Here is a 21855-nt window from a genome sequence, read left to right on the forward strand (position 1 = left end):
TAGACGTGCACACAAGCAAGCGCAGGAGACTGATACAACACTCACAGGGGCTGGTTTGCAGACACACACACAGTCATCCACAACCACTCCGCAGTCCTCCGAAACCTCTCCCTCCCAGCCCCCTTCCCTTGCCTCACCTGCAACCCCATCTCCACAGAAGCTCTTCCTCTGTGACCTTGGCCTCTTCCCCACCGACCCAGCAGATCCAGATTACAAGGGGAAGAGGAAGCCCCTCACACCCGGACACCCTCCACCAGGCACAGTCAGACTGAGGCCCCCACCCGTGAGTCCCCCTGGAGCCGGAAGAGCAAGATCCCACCGCCGCCACACAGCTCCAAGGCAAAGTCTCCATCCTCCATCCCCCAGGCCACCACTCCAGAGGTTCCCCCGCCACACCCTGCCCCGAGTTCCCCCACCCACAGATACACCATCCTCAAAATGCTGAGGCCCTCCCCCCCTACCACTTGCTCCTCCACACCCGGTCAGACGGTTAGTGCCACTGATGTGGGGACCGTGTCCCCCCTCTGTCCTGCCGACCTCACCTGCACCCCATTCCGCTCACATGGATTTAGCCACTGCAGTGGAGTCCACGACCACCCCGTCTGACTTGGGCACTGCAGTGGGGACCCAATCGACTCCATCTGACCTGCCCACTGAAGTTGTGCCGGCACCCACCCCATCTGACTTATGCCCCACAGTTGTGACTGCACCCACCACTTCAGTCAGCTCCACTGCGATTGCAAGTGACTCTCCTGCATCCACCACCCCTTCACTGCCTCCTTCTGCTGCGCCCTGATCCTGTCCCTGCGGTGCCTGGCCTGCCCCCATGTATGCCCCTCCAAGGGGATGTCCCCTGTTCTTACCAGTGCAGGCAAGCAACGTGTGACAGTTGTCACTCAAGTTCACTCCTTGTCATTTTGATAATGGACTGGCCATTGGTCTTTTGTTTGAACGGACGTTTACATTTTCATCTGCTGAATAAAGCTTTTTTCTTTATCCATGTGAACTTGATTTAGCTGTACATTAAGTTGATGATGTTTAGCATGCCTTTGCACCTGTAATGCTTGGTTTCCAATGTTGAATACTGAGGTGTTGATGTGAGGTACTCCATGTGGTCCATGAGATATGTATCCTATTCTGGTCGGTATCCATGTCATCCTTTGCAGCTAACTGGGTGTGTCATGATCAACAATTTGTGGACATCTCTGTGAACATTTCATTTGCATGGTCACATCTGTGGCTTGGACCCAGGCACATACGATGTGCTTCCTATTGTCCAATTTGTCTATTTTCCTGACTTTGGGGGCATCTCCACTGGACCTACAGGTGTGGACATCATTGGTATAGGAGCAACTGGGTCCTCTGTGCAACTTGCTGTACATATGTGTTGAGTAAGTGCAGATGACTTAGGGGAGACTCACGTACCCAGGCTGTTGTGACCAGAGCCTTCATTGTGTGGTAACTGATGGCTGACTGACCAAGTGTTCTGCTGACATGAGTGAGACGTGCTGTGACTATGTTTGGCACAGCTGGGCTTCCACAGGAGTTGGGTCCCCTCAGGCTATGTCACGGATGTGTTGTTCCGTGACATTGCCAGGGCCCATGTTGTGTGGGAATGTGTGTGTGTGTCCACATCCCTTTTCATACACAGGCAGTGTTCCCTTGATATGTTCCTGTTGTTTATGGTTGCTGAGTGGTACTGTGTTCATCCCACAACTTTGCCATGTGCTACCAGATGTGTGGGTGCATGACGCACTACTGTTAATTGGTGTTTCATCATTGGGATTTTTCAGTTCTGAGTTGTGGTGATGTTGTCAGACACAGATGGGACACAGTCAGGGGTCCCCAAGGCACTTGTTAGTTCGCAATATCATGTAGTTGTCCCTAGGTGGTACCTTTCAGTGATTGAGACATGTGTATGTGCGTGTGACTGGTCCTACTTGTCTGGTTCAGGGATGCAATGTTTGCAGGTGTCAGCATGTGTGCCTTGTTGTTCTCCTTGGCTTCTGCATTGTCCTGGGACTGTGGGAGGTATTCTGAAGGTTATGTGAGCTTTGACATGATGGCCAGGTACCGCATACTATGCAGTATGTCTGTCATTCCCCAGGGTGGTGAACTGTCCTTGTTTGATGAGTCTGTGGACCTTAGTTCCTCCCAACATTCCTGTGTTTGTCATGGGTGCATGTGCAATGTCACCTGTCCACGTGGGCTTCACAGATGCACATTGTTGTAGTTCAGTGTGTGTGGTGTTGAGGGTGGACTGATGTAAATGTTTGCATGGAAGGGCCCCTAGCTCCCGTTTGTCCATGGATGACAGGCCATGCTGAGTGATTTGTGTTTGTGTAGATGTGATGTACGTTTGCGGCCCAGGACACATGTCTGGTTTTCACAGTTTGTAAGCCATCTACCTTTGTCATCACAGTGGAGGTGTCATGCATGCTTGTGTCACCCCAGTGTCTGGTCCCTGGGTGTAGTGCTGTTGTGTGTCAGTCTCTTGCTGTGTTAGTTTGTGTTCATTCCAGCTTGTGTCACATGTGTCTGTTGTGCTCCCTCTCATCTCACAATGCCTGATTGCCCACTAAGGGTTTCCCAGTGATGGTTTACTTTTGTATGGTACTGTGTCCACATCTGTGTCACTGTGGTTCAGCCCCCCTCATGTGTTGTGTAGTTGCCTGGGGATACTGAAACACACACACACACATGTTCTGTCAGATGTGCAGTGTGAGGCTGCCTGTTTGTGTTTGTGCATCTGCATCAGTGCATTGGTATTGCTGTTGTGGGCCATTGTCTGGATGTTGTTTCTGTGATTTTCCCTGTTGTCCCTATGAGTCATATCACATCATTGTGCACATTCATCCTGGTTGTTAGGTGCCATTGCTGGCATGGAATGTGAGTTGTTTACCTGACACCTACAGTCTACACAGGTTGTTTTGATTAGTGTGTCTATTTTCGAGATGTGTGTATGCTTTGTGATGGTCACTTCTGCTCTTGTGTCATTGTACAATGTATGCATTGTCAGCCCCCATGTGTGGTGCTTGTCTGCACATGGCCGAGAGTATGTTTTGTTTTCACAGCACTGTTAGTCTCACCACATCTCTGTGGGTATGGGACACAACCACTAGTTTGCCCCAAATGTATTTCATGTGTTGGGAGCAGGAATCATACATGCTGTTTGGCATTTGCAGCTTTGACCATGATGATACTTACCTTTTGGTCACTGTGATGAGGGGGGTTTAGACCCCATCACCACAATGCTCGACATTTGCTGCAGTTTGGAACCCCACAGTTAACTTTTGTTCTACACAGTGAGGGGGTGTTATTTTTACATTGACACAGTGCTATAGTGATGCTTGCCTTGTGTAGACCACACTCATTTGTTGGTCACACATGTGCTGTTAGTTACATTGTATGTTCGAAGTCATAATCACTGTTGTGGGCATTTGTCACTGACTACACACTGTTGTCATGATGTTGGGGGGGATGTATTTTGCTGACATACCTAATGTTGCAGTATGATGGATGTGTGGTGAATCACCCATCCTATGGGTGGGGGTGGCAGGGGTGATGGGCAACAGGTCCCCTATGAGTGGGGGTGACAGGGGTGATGGGCAACATAAGCCCTATGAGTGGGGGTGGCATTAGTGATGGACAACAGGTCCCCTATGAGTGGTGGTGGCAGGGGTGATGGGCAACATAAGCCCTATGAGTGGGGGTGGCAGGGGTGATGGGCAACAGGTCCCCTATGGGTGGGGGGGCAGGGGTGATGGGCAACAGGTCCCCTATGAGTGGGGGTGGCAGGGGTGATGGGCAACAGGTTCCCTATGAGTGGGGGTGGCAGGGGTGATGAGCAACATAAGCCCTATGAGTGGGGGTGGCATTAGTGATGGGCAACAGGTCCCCTATGAGTGGGGGTGGCAGGGGTGATGGGCAACATAAGCCCTATGAGTGGGGGTGGCAGGGGTGATGGGCAACAGGTCCCCTATGGGTGGGGGGGCAGGGGTGATGGGCAACAGGTCCCCTATGAGTGGGGGTGGCAGGGGTGATGGGCAACAGGTCCCCTATGAGTGGGGGTGGCAGGGGTGATGAGCAACATAAGCCCTATGAGTGGGGGTGGCATTAGTGATGGGCAACAGGTCCCCTATGAGTGGGGGTGGCAGGGGTGATGGGCAACATAAGCCCTATGAGTGGGGGTGGCAGGGGTGATGGGCAACAGGTCCCCTATGGGTGGGGGTGGCAGGGGTGATGGTCAACAGGTCCCCTATGAGTGGGGGTGGCAGGGGTGATGGGCAACTGGTCCCCTATGGGTGGGGGTGGTAGGGGTGATGGGCAACAGGTCCTCTATGGGTGGGGGTGGCAGGGGTGATGGGCAACAGGTCCCCTATGGGTGGGGGTGGCAGGGGTGATGGGCAACAAGTCCTCTATGGGTGGGGGTGGCAGGGGCGATGGGCAACAGGTCCCCTATGGGTGGGGGTGGCAGGGGTGATGGCCAACATAAGCCCTATGAGTGGGGGTGGCATTAGTGATGGGCAACAGGTCCCCTATGAGTGGGGGTGTCAGGGGTTGTAGTGGAGACAGAGTTCCATGAACACACATTGCTATGTTAGCATAAGCGTCTTAGATGTAAAACGCCATCTTGTCACTTTTGCTGCTTTTGCACACAACACCGCAGATAGCTGTTATTATGCAAAAAACTGCTTGCTTGCTTTTTCTTCACAAGAGAACGGTCTGTTGTTCACATCCCTAGACGTGCACCGCGACCTTAGTCTGAACACTGTGTGCAGAAGCTGGCAAGGTCAAATAACAATGTATGCTTTTGAATTCATGTTGGTCGGCCCACGCTCTAGCCATAACACGCACACAGCTGCAAATATCTGAAACTCGGGTGCCTTTAATATTGCATTTTGCATGCATGATACAGACACTTTGGAGAAGACCTTTTCCAGACACAGAGCAGAGCTGATCCTGTGATGTGATTCACCTAAGCTGATATTTACGGTATGGGGTTCCCCATTCAAAACTAGAGACCTTCTATTAGTTTCATAATACTAGCTTACTTGTGAAGGGAGGGTGGCTTTATTCCACTATCATTAATAACATGATTTCTCCCATCATTTTCTATGGCATTGTAACAATGCTGATGGTTTTAATTTTAATCATTTGTCTGCTTATGTTAGCCAAAGTACTGCATCTTAGGGCATGTAGTTAAAAATAAACATTTTAAACTTTACTGTGTCTCTGATTACTCTTGTTGTGGACTGATATGAGAATAATAACGAAAAGGTGTTTCTGATTCCCACCATTCCTGAGAGTACTCTAAGTCGCTTGTTCTGGGTTGTCTAATCATTGGTAGCTTCGAGATGATACAGAGAATGAATGAGACACTGATGCTAGTCGGATAGGGGTTCTGGGTACTGAGGTGAGTTTCTGGTACACCACAATTCACTGAGGTCCTGGTTTCCTGCGCATAGTCTGTGCATGAGCAGAATCCCTGCAACATGGCGCACCTAACGTTTGGTCTTATGATTGAGACGCCTTAGTAGTGCTTATATTAGTCCACGACGCCCTCACTGTTGTTTCCGGATAGCGGGAGTGTCGGTTTTAACCTACCTAATAGTTAATATATAGGTTCAATCAAGCTTGTCAATTAAAAAGGTTTTTAATTTATACCCTTTTTGTGCTACTGTTTATATGGATTGTTTTTCTTCTCCGTGTCCTTATGGCTGAAGTCGCTATTGCACCTCTCCGGCATCATTTGACGCAGTTCGGTGTGCCTGACGATGGGATGTCTATTATCTTTGTAGTGAGTGCCAATGCATCATATCCCTATGAGTTGTTTTACTCTTGGGTTACTTTGCCGGCGGTGAATGCAGACGACAGTATGTTTCACTCCTACACTCCTACGGCAGTCCCGGCAAATTATACGCCATATAGGACGCAGGAAATTCATATTTCTGCTTGGCAGCATCGTATTTGGTTCAATGGTGCCCTCCCCCACACGGTTACACCGGTTCGTTTGGGCCCCTTATCCATTCCAGGGGCTACTTGGCCAGTACTGATCGGATTCACCACATCCACGTTATTTACATGCCACGGTGGATGAGTTACGTCAACTCCATACAGCCCTGATTACAGTACATCGGGCTTTGGTGCAATACGTTTCACGCAATGTGCAGGTAGGGGCACCTGTTGTTGCGGGGCAACCAGCTGGCCTGTCCGGGATTACTATTAGTCCCGTCATGGTTAATACGGTAATGGGCAAGCGCCCCCAGAATAAGGACGATTTGCCTTATTGGCTTGCTGAGAAATTTGACCAGCTGGAAGCAGTTTTTCCGAATTCTACTCCTGTGGAAAAACACAGGATACTCACCATTAGTTTGCAGAAAGACTTAGTCCCAGAGGTGGCTAATTGTGAAAACTGGGGTAAAGTTTTTGCGGCAGTCTACTTGAAGTGTTCAAGATCAACACGGTCCGGAGGCGGCGGTCAAGTTGGGGATGAGGCTTGTCGGTGTGTTCGACGTAGTTGCCACATTCATCCTTGGTAACGTCAAGGGAGATGCGGTTCACTTTCAAGTTTTGAATGCTCTGCACCTCGTCGACGATGCCGATAAACCCCGTGAGTTGTCTAAAATTATTGCGGAGGCGTATAGGACCATTGGCCGCAGTAGTTTAGGGGTTAAGCCTTCTGTTCAGACAACAGCTGCACAAAAACAAACTAAGATGGGTTCGTCTTTTAAAGACGAACGTCCAGGTTTTCCGAAACAAAATTGGAAAGCTAAGAAACAGGGAAAGCAGCAACAGAAACAGGGGTCTCGTCCCGCGTCGCCTGTACAGGCGACTGGTGAGCACACATATGACTTGCGCGATCACACTAGGATTAGGTCACCTGATAGATTTCAGGTTACTGAACAACGTTCTCCTCGTTCTTCACAGGAAACATCGGTCTAACAGTCCGGTGGAGGAGAACGTGGCAAAGGTTGGGGTGCCCAACAAGGACGTGAGCAGCCCCGTCAGCCTGACGGTAAAGGCAAGCAAGATGAATTTGCACGCCAACGACCCCCGTTTCAGAAGAAGAAAGTTGCTGCATTAACAGCGAGGTATGCCACAGATAGTAAGAACGCAGCTTCGAAACCTGACATGGGCACTAACGCTGCTCGACAGCGCAGCGGAGGTTACAGTAGTGCGGCTAGCACTGCTTCCATATCTGGAGGCGACAGCAACTGACACATTTATTACTGTAGAAACTGCTAATACTAGAGTGGCTCCCCCTGACAGACTATATGACATAGTCATTTTAATAGAAGGTGACATACAATGTACCATAAAAGGGATTTTTGGGGAAAATCTGACCTGTACGTATGACATTCTGTTAGCAGAGGCGGACTGGCCCCCAGCTTTCATTTTGGCCACTCCCAGAGGGGAGGAGGTAAACTTCCCATCCTTCGTGCACACTGTGCCGAAGGATCAGGCTCTGAACTTTGCAGAAGAGTGGGCTCAGATACTTGCTCCGGCTTTGTACCGTACTCAGGTTGGGTGGGATAAATTGGCACCAAGCCACAAGATTCCTTTACGGTCTATGTCCCAGCCGCAACCCCAATATCCCATGCACCCTGAAGCTAGATCTCACGTTGCAGAAATCCTTGAACAATTGGAATATCAAGGTGTTATCGAAACATGTGTGTCACCGATGAATAATCCTCTATTCACTGTAACTAAACCTGATGGGTCATACCGCCTAGTTTTGGATTACCGCCATTGAACTCTCATTGTCGGACCTGTGCTGTACAGAATACCCACAGTTCTGCCCTCATTGATAGTCTTGTGAGAAAAAGGTTTAAGACCACACTTGACATATCCAATGGCTTTTATAGCCATAATCTGTCCTCTCTTAGTAGTCAATGGACAGTCTTTACTTCAGGCGGCAAACAAAAACAGTTAAAAAAATTAGCCATGGGCTATAAAAACAGTCCAGGTGTCTTTGCCGCACGAGTCGTCTCTCTGTTAGAGAGCATAGACCCTGATGTGTACTCATATGTTGATGATATTTATCTCACAGACGATGAATTATGGCCGCATCTGTGTCGTGTTGACCGCATCATTATCCTGTTTGCGGACTTCGGTTACAAATTCAACTTTGCGAAGTCACACATTGCAGAGTATACAGTGTTGTTTTTGGGCTATGAACTCAAAAATGAAGGTCGAGGATTAGCCCCTCACTTCCTGGAGGAGTGCGCATATTTGCGTGCTCCGACAACACAGAAAAAATTACAATCTTTGCTGGGTTTTCTAAATTTCGGGCGTACTTACATTCCCGATTATGCGCAGCGTATCAAGCCGCTATATGCCTTGGTACAACCTACTTGTTCCAAATCGAGCTGGCTGCCAGAACATTCAGCTATCTTGCAATCTTTGCAGGCTGATCTTCATGCTTCGAAGTACTTACTGACACGTGATAACCACACTAACTTGGTGATAAGAATTGTGCCTGGTGCAGTGTGTTTCACGTACTTAACGTTCAATGAGGGCGACACAGTCCCCATTGCTTACAAATCACACTTGTACACTTCGGCTGAAATGCGCTTTTCCACTGTCAAGAAAGTTTTGACTGCAGTGCAGATGGCGATTCTGAAAGAAAGAGCGCTGTCCACCGTATCCTGCTCTAGAGGCAGTGACGAAAGCCAGTGTACCTAATTCTAAAGCTTTGCACCCACGTTGGATACAATGGGCCACTTCCTTGACATCGCCGGATGTCACCTACATCTTTGATGCCTCATTGCAGACTCAGGAGTACTTGCAGTATGAATTTGTTCATCCAGCTCCTCTGTCATTGCGCCCGCTTGAGGATTACCATTGTGTCATTTACACTGATGGTTTGGCGCAACCGGCAACGGAATGAAAGCATGCTTATTCAGCGGCCTGCGCGATAGTGGCTGGTACTTTTGTGAATAGTGAATTCAAGTCTGATGTCGTGCACACGCAGTCATTGGGTGATTGTACCGCCCAGTTGGCAGAGCTACGTGCTCTGGTGCTCGCACTGGAGTTTGCTGATCCTTGAGTTACTACTCTTATAGTGAGTGACTCTTTTTACTGTGTTCAGTCTTTTAACGACAATTTATTCTTTGGTCTCAAAATGAGTATCGTGATTCCAAGGGTAGCACAATCAGGCATAAAATGCTTTGGGTTCGAGTAGCAGAACCTAAACAGGGTCTGCCTCTCGTGAATGTAATTCATACTCTTGGACACCAGCGAGTTGGTGTCCACGCTGTCGGGAACAGCTTAGCTGACGAAGCAGCAAAAACAGCAGTGGCAACATATCTAGTAGCAGCAGTTACAAGATCCAAAAGCAAGATTGATGATGACATCTTGGCAGCTATTGCTGCAACGGAGAAGGGAAGTAATTACCCTAGAGGTTTCCCTTCTAAATACTCTTATCATTTAAGTCCTGATAAATTTCCCTATGTGAGAATTAACGACGTTGGTGACAGATTGATTCCCAACGCGGAGTGCAGACTTTCCTTGATAACAGCGGCTCACGAAGGTATGGCTTCTGCGCATGCCGGCGTTTCAGCGACTGTTACTCTCTTACAACAACGTTACTGGTGGCGCGGATTGTATAAACAGACTCATGCTTATGTTCTTAATTGTGACATCTGCCAGCAGATTAAACCTTCGACTGCTGTGTGCCCACCTCAAACACAGCTGTACATATCTAATAAACCACTTGGGTGTGTTTATTTAGATCACTGCGGTCCTTTCCCCTCTGATACTGCGTTTAAGTACATCTTAGTTGCAGTGGATTCGTGCACACGTTTTCTTTGGGTATGGCCACAACGGAGTGCTGATGCTTGAACTGTCATCAGGGATTTGCGTGTCTTTGTGGGAATTTTCGCATGTGGTACCCTTCATTCTGACCAAGGTCCTGCGTTCGCCTCTAAGGCGTACAAAGAAGCCATGAGGTCTTTGGGGGTCCAAGTCAAATTTTCGTCTCCATACCGGCCAGAGGGCAAAAGTGTTGTGGAGCGAATGAACCGTGACTTAAAGCAATCCTTGACAGCTAGGGTTTTAGGTACTGGTAGGAACTGGTTGGCCCATTTGTATAGTGTTCAACGTGCACTTAATAATCTCCCTAGAAGGTCTCTGGGTGTGCGGACCCCATACGAAATGCTCTTTGGCATAAAGATGTTTGTTCTGGACCTTGATGGTCTAGACATGGCGGCGTCAGCCGCACCCTTTGAAGTAGATGATCACTGTGCTGTATTACAGAATCTACAAAAGGCCAGAGACGGTCTTCCAAAGGAACACTTGCCCTTCATGACTGATGCTGTGCTTCGGATTCCGGGAGTTGGCTGGCTACCTCGAGTTGGAGATCTGGTCCGTGAGAAGGTGGAGAACAAGAAGGAGTTCGGCCCCTCTTATTGTGCTCCAGTACCAGTGCTTGGCGTGCAGGGTACAAGAACAGTCCTTTTACCTCCACTTCCTGGTCGCAAGGATAACAGGTACATCTCCATTGACAATGTCAAACTATAGCGAGTGGCCGATTCTTCTTAGTATGACTCCAGCGGTCTCTTGTCCAGCAATGCTGAGAAATTCAGTTTTGGCTCCGGCGGCTACCACCAGGCCAGACATTGCCATCGAGATGCATACAGTTACAAATCCTTTGTTGCCACCACCGGCTGGTGGTCCGACTGAAGATACTGAGTATACTTATCCCACGGATGTGTCGTTGCCTGGTTTACAATCAACTGTAGTTGACCAGTCGAGTTTTTCATTTGACACTAACTCTATGACTTCCAATGCCTCATCGAAAATTTCAATTTTTGCTGCTTGGTTTAAACAACATTTTTTAATTCCCCCTTGGACGTACATTTAGCTGGTGCTCTTTACTATTTTTTGTTTATGTACATTGGATTTGTGGTGGTCTTTTTTCGTCTAGTAAATGAACACTATCTCACCAAAAGATCTGCAATTAGATTAATTGATGGAACTTTGGCCCCCCACTCCTCAACGCACATCATGAAAAGGGACCAGACTTTTGTGAATATTACTGCCTGGCCTGTGTTGGATGGGATTGTATGGGATGCTGTTAAATTTCAAATTCATGGTCCCGCAGAGGCGCTTAATGTCCCCAATGTACTTCGTGTTTCTATGGGAGATGGCGTGAAACAAAACATCCGCTCTGATGATTGGGACGTCCAAGCCATAGAGGCACTTTTTTCTGATTTGAAATACTATGCTGCTTTTGATGCTGAAGATTTGTATTTAGACACGGCTAATTATGGGGAGTTGTTTTGCTACCAACACTATGGCAATCATTTCCTGCATAAAGCTAATACATTTAGAAATGTTGTCAATTATACTCAATGGGAACATTGCCCTGCGCCCATTGAAGGCAGCTCTAAAACTCTAGTGAAAAAATTTACATATTTTACTGATTTCAGTGTATCTGAACCTGAAGCCTTTTATTTTAAAATGGCTGCGGAGCCAGCTTCCAAGGTTAGACTGACCCACACTAAATTATTGTATTCCAAGTCCTTTATGGATGAATTGGCTATAGGGGGCTATGAGCTGTGGAAAGATACCATTGATCTTAAATCTGTTTGAGGTTCTAAAGCATGGCAGGTACAAGGTATAGAAGCTCTGCATCATGCTTGCCTTATCCCAAACCAAATTTTGTTTTTGAATTCTACCATTTTTCAAACCACCTGCTTTGGATTGGCTACTTCTAAAAAGATGAATTCACCTTCTGTTCCTGATCTGGGCGCTTATCCACAATGGAATAATCACACAGATCTGTCAATTGATGCTTTGCAGTCCTATATTTCTAATACATCCTTCAACATTTCCAACTTAGATCCTGAAGGATGGTTGATATGGCTTCCTGTCAACATCGTTTTCTGGGTCTATATCCTGGCTATACATAGGTTAGGGTGGACCCCAGATTTGCATCCTCTCATTCTGTTACTACCTATTCTGTCGGGAAATTATGTCAGAATTGGATGCAGCATTCCACCTTAGCGTCTGTTTCATTTATCAAAATTAAATGACAGAATAGATTTGAATGATTTTGTTAAAGGTCCTGTGGGTGGCAGATCCAAAAGATGGGTGTATGCTGTTTACAACGAAGTATGGAAAGTATGGAAATTATCTCAAATTGAGGCTGCTTCCAGATTAAGAGCTCTTGATCAAGCTAATTTGGAAAAAGTGCTAGCTTGCGTTCTATTATGCAGTTTGCATGGACTTTGCAAACATTGAAGGCTGGGAAAGTTCCCTGGGACTACATGAATACATCATCATTATTCCTGCCGTTTAATCTAACTGCAAAACAACAATTCATGTCCATGAAAGATGCAACATACTCGTTACTGCATATTGAAAAGTTAGAACCTTTACCTTTCTCTGTGGCCAAATCGAACTCAGCCGTGTGGCTTATCCACGGTATAATCACCTTGCCGTTTCCATTGTTTAAGTTCAGTATGTGTATGAAACATTATGCCCTAGGCAGATATGAACCACTGGGTACTGCTTTCCTGCATGAAGTTTGGTCACTTCCATTTACATACAGGTGCATGAGAGAGGGTAAAGAAGTATATTTGAAAGGAAAGGAATGCACTTCCACACCTGATCACTCAGTAGTTTGTAGGCACATCCAATTGCATGGTGCCTGCAATGTTCGGGCACCAAATTTAGCTTGCGTTCTGAAGGGAAATCCTGTGCCTGCAATTACGCCCACTTTTACATTATTAGCTAACGGTAGTTATTTGCTTTTAAATAATGAGGCATGCTGCAGGATGCTAGTAGGAATCCCGTACATTGTAACTGTCTCACAACGCGTAGTATGCTGTAAAAATGTCCTTTTCCTGCCCCCACATGGGAGACTGGATGTATCCATCTGGCCTTCCATCCCAACCTTGAAAGCAGAGTTCAACAAGATGAGCAGAATAAGGGCTCCATTGTCTCAAAAAGAAGGTGCACTGACTTCCTCCCGTGAAACATTCGTCCTTCACGTAGCTAACACCCGCACCGAGGTGCATGTGCTTCTGAACACTGATCTCTCCCTTCATTTCGGTGCTCTGATTCATACTATTTTCAATGCCTCGTCAACAACTGGCTTGGTGCATTTTTTCAAAATTGTGGGCTTCGGTCTCGTGACCTCCTTCCAGACAATATTTGGTGTGATACCGGCATTTTTTCATTCTATTTTTTCCAGCGTCTTCGGCGGTGTGTTCCTGTTGGTCTGCTTGCTGCATAATTGCTGCACGATATGTAGCATAGGACAGCCTGCCCCGGCTGCTTCAACTTCGTAACCGGATGCATGAATACTATGGAACATTACCATTGGCCACTTTAAGCGTAGCCTATGGATTGTCCTTCCGTTTCTCTTACTTTACTTGCGTGCAACCTGTTTTTCATTGCCTAGATTGTCCTTTCGAATGGGCTCTGGATTAGTGCCTGTCAAACTCGGTGTCTCCTGCTCCGGATTATGATCGACTGATGAGTCCCTTAGTGGCTCATGAGTTGGACTGTTCTGGCATCGCTATTATGGCCTGTGGAGCGGCACATGGAGTCCTAGGGAATTAGGATATATATACGGCAGCATATGACTTCTTGGCTAGAAGTTATCTTGAAGAACACGCAAGTTGTCCTCTGATTGTGCTAGAGGCTCCAGTTATCGAAGAACATGTATGTTCATTTACTTTGCAAAACTGGAAGGCGGAATCTTTTACAGAACATTATAATGACTTCCTCTTGGAGGCTGTTGCTACTTATTGTTCTTACACGCTGATGGATTAACTTGGAAGTTGTCCAGCTTCCACCAATCCGATCAGAATATTTTTTACTTTTTTCATTTTTAACTCCACACTAGGCTCTGTAACGCCTTTGCGAGATGTTTTTTTTTTCTTTCTCTTTTTCTAACAGTTTTTTCGAACACTCACTACCAATTATATAGATTGGCAATATATGAACTTGGTTCTGTCTCTATCGAACTTGAACTCTGCGTCCCTACTTTGCTTCCCTATTTTGTTCATGTGCCGACCAAGGGAGGGTGTAGTGGAGACGGAGTTCCATGTACACACATTGCTATGTTAGCATAAGCGTCTTAGATGTAAAACGCCATCTTGTCACTTTTGCTGCTTTTGCACATAACACCGCAGGTAGCTGTTATTATGCGAAAAACTGCTTGCTTGCTTTTTCTTCACATGAGAACGGTCTGTTGTTCACATCCCTAGACGTGCACCGCGACCTTAGTCTGAACACTGTGTGAAGAAGCTGCCAAGGTCAAATAACAATGTATGCTTTTGAATTCATGTTGATCGGCCCACGCTCTAGCCATAACACGCACACAGCTGCAAATATCTGAAACTCAGGTGCCTTTAATATTGCATTTTGCATGCATGATACAGACACTTTAGAGAAGACCTTTTCCAGACACAGAGCAGAGCTGATCCTGTGATGTGATTCACATAAGCTGATATTTACGGTATAGAGGGTTCCCCATTCAAACCTAGAGACCTTCTATTAGTTTCATAATACTAGCTTACCTGTGAAGGGAGGGTGGCTTTATTCTGCTATCATTTATAACATGATTTCTCCCTTCATTTTCTATGGTATTGTAACAATGCTGATGGTTTTAATTTTAATAATTTGTCTGCTTATGTAAGCCAAAGTACTGCCTCTTAGGGCATGTAGTTAAAAATAAACATTTTAAACTTTACTGTGTCTCTGATTACTCTTGTTGTGGACTGATATGAGAATAATAACGAAAAGGTGTTTCTGATTCCCACCATTCCTGAGAGTACTCTAAGTCGCTTGTTCTGGGTTGTCTAATCATTGGTAGCTTCCAGATGATACGGAGAACGAATGAGACACTGATACTAGTCGGATAGGGGTTCTGGATACTGAGGTGAGTTTCTGGTACACCACAATTCACTGAGGTCCTGGTTTCCTGCGCATAGTCTGTGCATGAGCGGAATTCCTGCAACAGGGTGATGGGCAACATAAGCTCTATGAGTGGGGGTGGCAGGGGTGATGGGCAACATAAGCCCAATGAGTGGGGGTGGCATTAGTGATAGGCAACAGGTTCCCTATGGGTGGGGGTGGCAGAGGTGATGGGCAACAGGTCCCCTATGAGTGGGGGTGGCAGGGGTGATGGGCAACATAAGCCCTATGAGTGGGGGTGGCTGGGGTGATGGGCAACAGGTCCTTTATGGGTGGGGGTGGCAGGGGTGATGGGCAACAGGTCCCCTAAGAGTGGGGGTGGCAGGGGTGATGGGCAACAGGTCCCCTATGGGTAGGGGTGGCAGGGGTGATGGGCAACATGTCCCCTATGAGTGGGGGTGGCAGGGGTGATGGACAACATAAGCCCTATGAGTGGGGGTGGCATTTGTGATGGGCAACAGGTCCCCTATGAGTGGGGGTGGCAGGGGTGATGGGCAACATAAGCCCTATGAGTGGGGGTGGCATTAGTGCTGGTCAACAGGTCCCCTATGGGTGGGGGTGGCAGGGGTGATGGGCAACAGGTCCCCTATGAGTGGGGGTGGCAGGGGTGATGGGCAACAGGTCCCCTATGAGTGGTGGTGGCAGGGGTGAGGGGCAACAGGTCCCCTATGAGTGTGGGTGGCATTAGTGATGGTCAACATGAGCCCTAGGGGTGGGGGTGGTAGTGGTGCTGGCCATACAACCCCTATGGTGGGCTGTTGTTAGTGGCCAGGATGTGGATCTCCTGTGTGTGTGTGCCATTTTGCGGGTACGTGTCGTTTGTTTGTGTGGTAGGTGTCTGACTTACCGTCTGCGCCGTCCGCGTCTGTTCCTGATCCGGTCATAGATGTAGAGTACTGGTATGACCTGTGCGATGGGATTCATGATGTGTTCGTCTTGTACACGCTGCTTGTTGCTCCGTCTCGTACCAGTTGCAAGCTGGTCCGTCTCGTAGCCATGGATTGAGTTGTGGCGCGAATCGTAGCTGATATGCTTCTTTTCCGGATGCTGTGAAGTGCTGTATGTGGCGACCAGTCCAGCGCGTAGGAAGTACGCATCGTACTTGTCAGGGCGGAAACTGCTATGGATACTGCTTTCGGGCGACTGGGTTCGGCGTTAGGAGTTACGGCTCGGACGGAGATTGGAGCTTGAATCACAGCCTACGTGTCGGTCGGGTTTTTGGCAGTTATGCGCATTGTACTTCATGAACTGGACGGACCGGCTCCGGGTACGGGTCGGTCACAATGTAAGGCTACGAACAGCTCTTGGAGAGCTGTCTGACCCGGATCGAAATCGACCCCTTAATTGTTAATTTAGCCACCTTGTTACTTTGTACCTCTGTGTTTGGCTTGCCTGGGGGAAACCACTCTCCCTTATTCAGTCTACTGTATCTCTGGGCTACAGTGTTGCACAAGTTTACAGTTTGTTTTTCATTCTCCTCCAGTGGGCATTACTAATTAGACTTTATTGTGTGCCATGGCAGAATACTATTATGAGGAGGAGTATTATGATGAGAGTCCCTCTGGGTCAATGGAGCAGGAGTTGGTTGAGGCACTTGATGTGGGAGTTCAACACTCCGTTAATAAGGCACTCGTTCGTGCTATTCAGCCTTTGAAGCGCCATCTGTGTTCCTATGCTCTACAGCAAGGCTGGCTTCCCGGTTCTTCATGTCGTCCCGCGGCCAGTGGGAAGAGTACTCATAATTCTCATAAGTCTGACTTTGCAGGGTTAGCCAAAACTTTCGCTAATGATCATTCCTATGGTCCTTCCAAAGAAGTCTCTGCTTCTATTTCCCCTCAAGGGGATGGTGATGACAATTCATCAGGTACTGCATCTGACCAGGACGACGCTCCTCGGCCTGTTAAAAAACCTTGTAAGGAGCATTATGTTGATGCACCCTCCCATCCTAAACTCCTTAACTTCGACCCCACAGAAATTGTCCATCCTAATTCCTCCTCTTGGCTACCCTCTGCTGAGGTTGAGGATTATGTGCAGTCGCATATCCGCCAAGCCTTGGACAAGGAGGTGCGTACGCGTCTCCGTTCTGAGTGTCCTCGTCCTGATTTGGCTGACAAGCTGGCGGAAACGCCTGACGTCGATCCAACCTTGATAACCTCCCTCAGGAAATATTCCAAGGGTCCTAAAAAGGGGATTGATAGAGCATGGCGGTCTTGTCAGGACAAATTGTTAGATCTCACGGGTCCGCTCACAAAAATTTTGCAGCTCGGCTTCCGAGCTAAGGAGTCCTCTTCGACCATTAACCCTGATGATTTGATTGAGTGGGCTCAACGGGCCATATGCCAACTAGGGAACGCAAATTGCGCGACGTCATGTGAGCGCCGTAGGTCCATTCTTCTAAAATTGGATCCTAAACTGGCCGAATTATCTTCCTCAGAATCTAGCCCATTAGCCCAGGGCCTTCTTTTTGGTCAGCCTTTCCTCAAGGAGCTAACTAAATTTGTAGCCACCTTCAGTGGCCTTGATAAAGCCCAGAGCTCTCTCAAATGACCGGATGATATCGGATGATATCGTGGGCGGTCGTTCGGCCGTGGTTACCATCAAGGCGCCTAAAGGGGTTCTCAGTCCCAGCGGGGAGGTTTTCAGGACTCAGGATACAATAATTCCTACACCTTCTATCCCACCCGCAAAGCAAGAAACACGTTCCGTAAAGGCCATTATAAGGGTAACCAGGGAGGATAGCAGCATTCCTCCACTTCAGGTGAGCTTGATTTTGTTTACCGAGGTTTTGTTAGGGGGCAGGCTTCAGTTTTTTCTTCCCAATTGGCAGCTGATCTCCAACGATGCATGGATTCTCGAGACTGTAAAGGGTTTCAAGATGGAGTTTCTCGGCTCTCCTTTCCAGAATCTCCCTCCTCTACCTCTGAGTTTCTCCCTTCAAGAGCAGTCCGTCATTTCCAAGGAGATAATTTCTCTTCTTCAAAAAGGGGCCATAGTCATGACATCTCATCATCCTCAGGGTTTTTCCAGCACCATATTTTTGGTGCAGAAGAGAGGGGGTGGGTCCAGACTCGTTCTGAATCAAAAGGAGTTAAATGGTTGGCTTGTTTATCGACACTTCAAGATGGAGGGCATCCATCTTCTTCGAGATCTTCTTCAGGAAGGGGACTGGATGGTCCGTCTAGATCTGAAGGATGCATATCTCTCTGTTCCCATCTACACTCCTCATCGCCGGTTCCTCCAATTTTAATGGCAGGGAGTATGGTACGAGTATGAAGTCCTCCCCTTCGTCCTCTCGTCAGCACCCTGGTGCTTCACGAAACTTCTGAGGCCTGTTGTGGAATCTCTCAGCGCCCGGGGTGTTCGCCTAATAATTTATCTAGACAACATTCTCATCATGGCGCATTGTCCCCGTCTAGTAGTAACTCATCTGGAATGGACGATAGATCTTTTGCAGACCCTCGGATTTCTGGTGAATCCACAGAAGTCAGTCTTGGTTCCCTCGCAATCGATGGAGTTCTTCTGTTTCATGATCAACTCTCTCAGTTGCCAGCTTCTCTTACCCAATCAAAAGATCAGATCTATAAAGAGAGAGTTGAGGTTGATTTTGCACAAGCAGATTGTGTCATTGAGATCTGTAGCCCGGATCGTAGGTCTGTTAGCCTCCTCTATTGAAGCTATTTTTCCAGGTCCCCTTCATTATCGGGCTCTCCAGCAGTTAAAGATCCGGCATCTCCAGAAAGGCCTCAGGCATTTAGATCAAATTCCTCTTTCGTAGGATGCGAGGTGGGAGATGTTGTGCTGTTTGGAGCACATGGAGTCTTGTAATGATCGAGCTCTAATCGGAGCTATTTTTCCAGGTCCCCTTCATTATCGGGCTCTCCAGCAGTTAAAGATCCGGCATCTCCAGAAAGGCCTCAGGCATTTAGATCAAATTCCTCTTTCGTAGGATGCGAGGTGGGAGATGTTGTGCTGTTTGGAGCACATGGAGTCTTGTAATGATCGAGCTCTAATCGGAGCCTCTCCGGAGGTAGTGATCGAATCCGATGCCAGTCAGTGGGGCTGAGGAGCCCGGTGTTGTCAGCTAACTACAGGGGGTCGTTGGTCACAGGAGGAATTGACTGGCACTTCTGGCAGGGTCTTTTGCGATCCGCTGTCTATCCCCTCGCAAAACAAATTGTTGCATTCTTCTCCGCATGGACAATGTGTCCGCAGTCCGTTATGTGGAAAAACTAGGGGGGACTCAGTCCAAAATTCTTGCAGAAATCGCAAAGGATTTCTGGCACTTTTGTCTTCAGAAGAACATTTCAGTGATCGCGGAGTATCTTCCGGGTTGCAAGAATCAGATAGCCGGCTGGAACTCCCGTCATCTCCGGGACTTCAGCGATTGGAGGCTTCACCCTCGAGTATTCAGGTAATTGATTCACATTTGGGGTCCATGTCAGATCGATCTTTCCGCCTCTTGCCTCAACAGGTAAATTCCAGCGTTCTTCAGCTGGCATCTAGATCCGGAAGCCCTGGCCACGGATGCGTTTCTGCAGGAGTCGCCTCCCGCTCTGTGTTATGCTTTTCCACCGTTTGTAATGATTCCCAGCGTACTGGCTCGCACCAAAACATTTCAGTCGGAATTGATTCTGATAACTCCTCTCTGGAGGGCTCAAGCTTGGTTCCCGGTACTTCTGGAGATGCTTTGTGCAGTACCGCTCCTTCTTCCTCAGCGATGGAATCTGTTGTTAGATCCTCTAAAACCTCCACATCCATTGGTAGAGTCAGGCCACCTTCTTTTAGTGGGTTGGCGGGCTTCTAGGAGCGTTGGCAACTCCCAGGCCTTTCGAGAGATGCTACCAGATTTATCAACGACACTTGGTCTCCCAACACACATAAACGTTATTCTACAGCCTGGAAAAGATGGTGTAGTTGGTCCTCTCAACGGGAGATGGATCCCGCTTCAGCGGATGTCTCCTTGATTGTCAATTTTCTTGCATCCATAGCTTCTTCCGGTCTGGCCTACAGGACGGTTAATAATTTTCGTTCTGCCATCTCTGCAGGCCATATTCCGGTGGATGGTAAACCTGCTGGTGAGCATCCGTTAATATGCAAGTTACTCAGGGGCATCAGGCTGGTAAAGCCTCCTTGTCCTAAATATTCTGAGTTATGGGACGTGTCTGTTGTCTTAAGATTCTTGGAGGCTTGGCCTTCCTACAAATATTTAACATGCAAACAGCTTTCTGCAAAGCTAACAATTCTACTTTGTCTTGTCTCTTGTAAACGGGTTTCAGATGTTCGCACTCTAGATCTCGCGGGTCGCAGTTTTTCACCAGAAGGTGTTACTTTTCTTATTACCAGACGTACTAAGTGCAATACTACTACTATTACTTATCCGGTTTTTCCTAATAATCCTCAGCTATGTGTGGTACAATGTATCAAGGATTATGAGGTAAGTACTGCTGAGTTTCGTCATGATATGAATGGTCAATTGTTAATTGCTTTACAAAAACCTTTTCGCCCTGTGACCCTAGCTACATTATCAAGATGGGTCAGATGGCTCATGGGCGAAGCTGATATTGATATTTCAAAATTTGGGGCGCATTCAGCCAGAGGCGCTATGGCCTCTAAAGCTTTCACTATGGGCGCTAGTTTGTCAGATATTATGAAAGCGGCTGACTGGGCAACTGATTCTATGTTTAAGCCCTTCTATTATAAACCTATTGTGAATATTGCATCTGCAGTGATGGCACAGCTTTAAACAAGCATAATCGGAGCCTCCGATCCTGACATAGAATTCAAAATTTGCGAACACACGTGACAAGAATTTTCAATTCTATTAAGGACACGGAGGCGAGGATTATCCCACCCAATCTATTCTGTATTGCTTTTTAAATTGCATTGTAGATATAATGTATTTATTTTATACAGTATGCATATTTCTTGTGTCTTTTTTTCCCTACCCTTTATCTTATCATCTTCTTTATATAAAGAGGTGAGATATTACGACCTATATTTTTCATTTCAGGTTCAGACCTTGAATAAACTTCGTTGGTCATTCTCCTTGGAGTATCTTCAGCCTCCCTTGTTGGTCCGGACGTCTCGTTGACTCCAGAGTCAAGTCTCCCATCTACAGCTGTTTGCCTTCGGTTCTTCTCGTTACCAGGATTATTTTGCCTTCCAGACTGTTTTCAGATATTATTTTACTTTTATAGACTTAACTGCTTATTTATTTGTCAAACAAAGAGGATATGGTATTCTCTTATGCTCCTTATATAGGGGTTACTCTATGGTTGTCATGTGATACCCACTATGTGTTCATGGGTATTGTAGTGTTTTTGTTTTACTTTCTTATTGGCTGCTGTTTTTCAGTAAAGAAAAGAGCAGCATAATCCTCGCCTCCGTGTCCTTAATAGAATTGAAAATTCTTGTCACATATGTTCGCAAATTTTTAATTATTTTAAGTCCTAAATTAGCAGCAACATCTGTAAAGAGACAGGCAGCATCTCTAGTAAAGTAGAAAAGTCTTCTGGCTCACACCCAAAAATTGTTGCATAGAATAGAAGCAGTTCTTCAGTTTCCTCATGGTGTGAGCAAAAGTATAATTTCTTTAGCAAATCAGAACACAAGAAAAATAAATGTCATTACCTTAACATATAAGCATCATTCCAATTCCTTGAATAATTATTCAACACCCCATTGCTAATGTCATCCGAAGATGTTCGAACAAATATGAAACTTAAGACATTAAGACTTTTTGAATGAATAAACCTTGTAAAGGAATGGAAAACATAGATACATGTTACAATTTTACATTCACAACATGGAACATTCAACACTAGCAGGACAACAAAGCAGCAGAAATAAACTATTATGACATGAGATTGACTGCTCTGCAGAGCCTATGAAGAGAGGATATGTATGGGAGATTTGGGGCAG

At 47.0% G+C, this 21855-nt stretch overlaps 1 long non-coding RNA gene across 1 annotated transcript in view; it reads left to right on the forward strand.

The window, feature by feature from the left end:
- The window catches only part of LOC146799491 (uncharacterized), a 246151-nt gene extending 224516 nt beyond the window's left edge, over positions 1 to 21635 (forward strand). The window contains exon 3 of the long non-coding RNA XR_014968924.1: positions 20945 to 21635. This is a non-coding gene — a long non-coding RNA (uncharacterized LOC146799491). The remainder of the gene's footprint in view (positions 1 to 20944) is intronic.
- The last annotated feature ends 220 nt before the right edge of the window (positions 21636 to 21855 follow it).

The sequence above is a fragment of the Triturus cristatus genome, chromosome 9, assembly GCF_964204655.1.
Source record: "Triturus cristatus chromosome 9, aTriCri1.1, whole genome shotgun sequence".
NCBI lineage: Eukaryota > Metazoa > Chordata > Amphibia > Caudata > Salamandridae > Triturus > Triturus cristatus.